Source organism: Frankliniella occidentalis, unplaced genomic scaffold, assembly GCF_000697945.3.
Source record: "Frankliniella occidentalis isolate FOCC.00 unplaced genomic scaffold, Focc_3.1 Scaffold13, whole genome shotgun sequence".
Lineage (NCBI taxonomy): Eukaryota > Metazoa > Arthropoda > Insecta > Thysanoptera > Thripidae > Frankliniella > Frankliniella occidentalis.
Genome location: NW_026267143.1, coordinates 2,197,043 through 2,202,488, shown reverse-complemented (window position 1 = coordinate 2,202,488; position 5,446 = coordinate 2,197,043). Strand labels below are relative to the sequence as shown.

At 57.1% G+C, this 5,446-nt stretch overlaps 1 protein-coding gene across 2 annotated transcripts in view; it reads left to right on the top strand.

Moving 5' to 3' along the window:
* Positions 1-4,638: 4,638 nt before the first annotated feature.
* LOC113202332 (fizzy-related protein homolog) overlaps positions 4,639-5,446 on the top strand; it is a 17,155-nt gene continuing 16,347 nt past the window's right edge. Inside the window, exon 1 of one of the 2 annotated variants that reach the window (XM_026416508.2) lies at positions 4,639-4,802. The gene's annotated coding sequence lies outside the window, so the exon portion shown is untranslated. Of the gene's footprint in view, positions 4,803-4,857; positions 4,874-5,446 lie in introns of those variants that run through there. The other variant, XM_026416509.2, reaches the window with a different exon arrangement.

Genomic DNA, 5,446 nt, shown 5'->3' with positions numbered 1-5,446 from the left:
TGGGTCAGCTAAATCACCCCCTAGGGTAGGTAGGCAATTTGTCCTACGAAACCCCTGAAAATAGGCAACCCACAGATAATCGTCCCCTTCCGTCAGCAGGACTTAAAACCGCGACTGCACCAGGGAGCGGTGGAGGTGGAGGAACCTGTCTTTCTCTTATTCCGGTCGAGTTTTAGCCTGTCCATCTGGGGGCACTTTTTTGCCTCGTACTTTGCTCTCTGGTAGAGACAGTACATACTGTAGTATAATGCAGGCAGCCGGCCACCAGCCAGCCCCTCCCCCTCCCCACTCACCCTTCTCTCCCTCATGTTCATTATGACACCCTCCCCTCCCCCTCCCCCTCCCCGCTCCCTCACCGTGCCGCACCGCGAGCACCGCGAGCTCTGCGACGGCCGATCGCAGAGCGCCGCGGCCCGCGGCTGCGTTGCCACATCGCGTCATTCACACTGCACGCGGAGCTCGCGGGTGCAACCTCGGCCCGCGCGTCCATTTAAACTCCAGACCGGTCGCGCCCGCTATCCCCGCGTTTAAAAGGATGCCCTTCCTGGCGCGCTGGATGTGTGTAGGGGGAGAACTCTGGGAGAGGCCGCTGCTTCCCCGCGCGGGGTCCGGGAAGGCATTGACCCGTACTCCGCGCCGCGCGCGCTAGCTCAGCTGCTTTGCACGCGCCGGTGGGCGAGGGTGGCGCCGGGACGCCTGCCGGTCGCTGACGGTGCACCGCTGCGGGCGCCGCGCACCGGTGTGGAGGCGCACCGGGAGCAGGGTGCCGAGGAGGAGGATAGGAGGCTGCCGGCTGAGGTGGTTTTGCCTGGTTTTGCCGTGCCGCCCAACCAGAGGTGGTTCCGGTGGTGGCCGTGCCTGCGGTGCCCCGTGACTGTTGCCGGTGATTTGCCACAATGGGCGCCCCGCCCTGTTCGCCGGCCCGTCGCGTCGCGTCGCGTCGAGAGTCGAGGGGTTGACAGCTGCCGCGGGCCAGGCCCGGCCGGAGGCCCCGCATTGCAGACTGGACGGGCGCGCAACGACACGTAATTTCCGTCCGTTCGCTCGGGTTGATCGCAATCTCTCCCATAGTGGTTGCGGCCGTAGAGAGCGGGCTGAGCTGACTGAGCTGTCTGCAGAGTGAGGAGGTGCGGTGTGTGTTTGGCACTTTCGGCGAGCGAGGTGCACAGAACTTATTCTTCAGTAAAAATTTCGCGTGGAAAGCAGAAAGACACATCATGGACACTTGGGTTTTGCAGAGTATCTGCACGGCAAACAGGGGTGACTCTTCACCTTGTCCGTCATTGAAGAAATGAGCGAGGGCGCCTGGGGGGTAGGGGTAGGGGTCGAGCCCTCAACAGGGCTGGGGGTTGGGTGGGATCAAGGCAAATGGCGAGTGATTTCACGACGCGAGGCGCAGGGCGGAACTGAGGCGAGAGAGTCACATTTATCAAACTTCCCTTTTGTCCCCATATGTGTACAACAGTTGCAGTAACACACTCCGGACTCGTGCTGTACTGGGATACTGGGTGTCTGGTTCACGTCACGATGCGCACTTTTGTACTCTATGCGGCAACCCGCTCGCACGTCTCCATCCGGGACTGCATACGCAGCAGGGGCCGGGACCGATTCTGAGTGGCACAAGCGGAGCAAGCTGCGACTGCAAGCTGTGCAAGCGGTGCAAGCCGAGCAAGCGGTGCAAGCGGTGCAAGCGGTACAATCTGTTCAAGCCCGCAACAGGGCACGCCCCTGCGAGCCTCGCCCCTCCACCCTGTGCCCCGTCATCATCCTGTGCGACACATTCCACTTGTCGCTCGGCCTACCCGGCCTGGACGATACGACGGAGCGCGTCGCGCGTCGGGGCGTACGGCGCGCTGTAAGAGAGAGTGAGAGAGAGAGAGAGAGAGAGAGGGGCGCGGGGGAGGGGCGCGGCCGACGCGGATGCGGCCCGACAGGTGAGGCGGTGCGCGTCGCGTCCGGTCGTCCAACACCACCACCGCTCCGCACCCATAATGCCTGCGATAGCTTTCGGAAACTCGGAAGTATCGCGGCTCGGCCTGCGTGTGGGTGGGATTGTCGTCTGCACTCTGACCTCCCGTTCTACTTCCGCTATAGTATCTAGTTTATAATCGGAATACATGCATACTACGTGCAGTGTGTGTGGGTGTAAGGTGGAAGGTGCCAGGTAGCCTGGGCTCGACCGAGGCGGGCGGGCGGGGGCGTGGCACCGTGGCCCGTCGGCATAGGGCAAGGAGGGGGGGGGGCTCCCTCCCGGAGCGATGGAATCAGCTGATCGCCGCCCATCAGCAGTCCTTTTAAATAGGCCCCTTTACACTTCTTGGGTTTTTATTTAAAAGGCTCGCGCATTGCGCGCAACAGCTATTTGCATTTTTACTGGCCTTTCCGCACCTTCCACGCCTACCCGGACCCCGTGTTGGCTCTTTATCACAAAGGTGCGAACTCTTTTCTCCTCTGACCGAGGTGGGGGGAGTAGGGTCCCATCGTTGTGGAGACCTGGTGGAGACGGGCCCAGCCCAGGCCGAGGCAAGTTCCTACAAGCTCCCCACCCTGTTTCACAGATAAGGCGTCTACTTTCGCGACAAAGGAAAAATAAAAAGGAAAAATATTCAATGCTGATAAAGGCTACAGGAACAGGAAGACGCGTCGCGTTAGCGACAGTCACGTAGGCCAAAGTAAGTTGGTCCGCTGTTGTTGATTGGAAGAACAATCATTTTCTTCTCAATGCGTTTTATCGATGCGTTCTGTAGTTAACTGCCGTTTGTGCTGCCACCTCCCATCATGCAGTGCTGAGAGTGATAAGGAATCCCAATGACGACTGCCTGCTCCTTGGTACCACAATGCACTCGCGCTGTTTGATAAGCGGGCAGCGTTGGTGTGGGACACACTCGCAGCTTGGTAAACACACACACACACACACACACACTGCACTTACTACTTCTCGGTAAGAGCCGAAGTCGCGGTGGCCACCGTCACCACCTTCGCCCCCCCCCCTCCTTCCTTCGTCGATCTCCCTTATCCTGCATTTGCGATTGACACACCTGATACGGGATTAGGTCAGCATGTGAAGCGGAAGGGGAGCGCACTGCGGGCCGCACTGCGGGCGCACTTGCCGTGAGAGAGTTTGTTGCCGCTGCCCCCGCTGCCAGTGGCTCCCCCTCCCGTGCAGGCGCGGCAGGGGGGCTGCGGTGCACAGTGCGTTGCCTACTTACACGGGTTTTGGGGCACAAATTGCCTACCTTTAAGGGGGCTCACTAGAGCCGATTGGGGGGAGGGGGGGGTCGTCCCCGCCACCCCCTCTTATACCGAGCTGAGCTGGCGCTGCGGCGCTGAGCCCCTGGCGGTGCCATTACAAAGTGAAATGAGTCCGTCGTGCAGCTGTCTCTGCTCGGCGACCTCGCCGCGCCCCGCCGCCCCGCCGCCCCGCGAGCCGCCCTCAGCCGCCCCGCCCCTCGCCTTGCGCGGCGCCCGTCGCCGCCGGGCCCGGGGCCCGACCCGCCCGCGGAGTCAATGACACGTGCGCGGAGCCCTTTTGATGCTTTTGGGCGGGTGTGTACGTACTCGCCAAGCGTCGGGAACGCGGAGTCTGCTGCGTTGGCTGAAGGCTGGCGAGCGCGCAGAATGTGCAGAGCCCGCTCTTCTTCAACTGCACCGACGGGACGGGGGGCCCAAAGCCACGCATACGTTATCGAACGCATCTCGTGGATCGCAGTTGTTCCCCTCGCTGCGCGTCCGCCACGAGGCGGCCAGACTAGATCGTGTCGCGGATATTATTTTCTTTGTGCCCAGCACGTTTTAAAGAGCTGCAGGGAGCGATGCGAGTCGAGGCGATCGGAAAGGTTTTTAAAACCCTTATCAGCCTTGCCCCCGTCTGCTGCTGATAGACGAGGCCCCCCGGCCGCCGTTCGGAATGGGAGAAAAACCTTCACAGAAAGAGTTGATTTTAGGAACATAGTCTGACCGTCTGACCTAATTGGAATCACTTAATTTGCTGCTGTCATTTATTAGTTAGACTGTTCCCCTCCTGTTCACCGACCAAACATAGTCCCGATGTTCAAGATATGTTTTACATATTTGGGCAATTAAAAGGTGCCGTGTACTTTTATTCTGAATTTCGGCTCTTGAATACAGTTACGCAAGAGAATGGTTAAGAAAAACGCCAGTAGCTCTGGAGTCTATCGCGCAGCGGCAGTGGACCCGACGCAACGCCTGTTGAACAGAGGATAGGCTTCACGAACGCGGGGCGGAGCTGCTGGTGGCCCAGCCGCACGGCGCAGCGCCTCCGCACATCACATGTGGCGCTCGCCTTCGGATACCTACTCACGGGGGTTGTGGGTCTCCGGGATGTATTCGCAAAGATTCAGAACTGGTCGTGCTAAGCAGGCCTGTGGCACGACACGCTCGTGTTGTGTTGTTCGACAGAAAGTGAACCTCAGCCTTAATCCGTGTGCTTTCGATCGGTGCGCAAACAACCATGGGGACCGCCGCGCCGCTCTCTTCAGCGGAAAACCTTTAAAGAGACGCATACACTCACACAAACTCAAATCGAAACAAACACGTGCGTGTGCCGGTGAGCCTCCCTTCCCTTTCCCCTCCCCCTTCCACCCCTCCCTCCCCGCCTCGCGTCGCGTCGCACTAGCGCTGCGGCTGCGCAGAGTGGTGGGGGTAAGAGGGGGGCGAGGATTTCAAAACCCAGAAAGAGACGCGGTGGCGTTGGCACAGCTCTCAGCCATAATAGCGAGCTGGACTCTCAGCCTGGAGACGAGAGGAACTGGGCTGTGCTTCATTACAACGTTTACTTCAGCGTACGTGTCGAAATTCAGTGCTTGGGGAAATGTAAAGTGGCGCCCTTTGTTTCTTGTGTACAAAATCCTTGGTTAGTCGAGTTATGCCTGGGTATCCCTGCGAGAAATACCTAACGGTTCTGAGATTACCTACTTTTAAGCCCAGTCCCACTTTTCTCTTCTTGTGGACAAGTTACCTCAGTAAAATCATTTTAGTTTCGAATCTTGTTTTGTCTGGATTTTTTCTTTGAACAGCGTGTTAAATCATTCCCATGAAAAGTTTGTGTTGTGGTTATGTAAGGCCGTTTAGTTCGACTAGGCTATTGGTTGTTGTGCACCTTAAACTTATAACATTACCACTTTTCTTTGCTTCTCAATTTTTACCCGTTTCAACTGGATTATACTAAATGTTTCATTTCCAAACTTACTATGTTTCAAGGTGCCGAATTTGAGTTTGGAACATTTGTTTGGTTAGCCATTGTTTTGTCAGTACATTCTTTCCTAAGTATAATACAACTAGTGGCTCTGTGTGACTATTTGATCCTCCATATTTTTCTTATTATATTATGTTGTGGGGGGATTTCTGTAGTATCATTTTTTAAGAGTTAACATTTCTTTTAAATTTTTTGATTTTGTTCTAGTTTCTATTTGTTTTTTTCCTTATT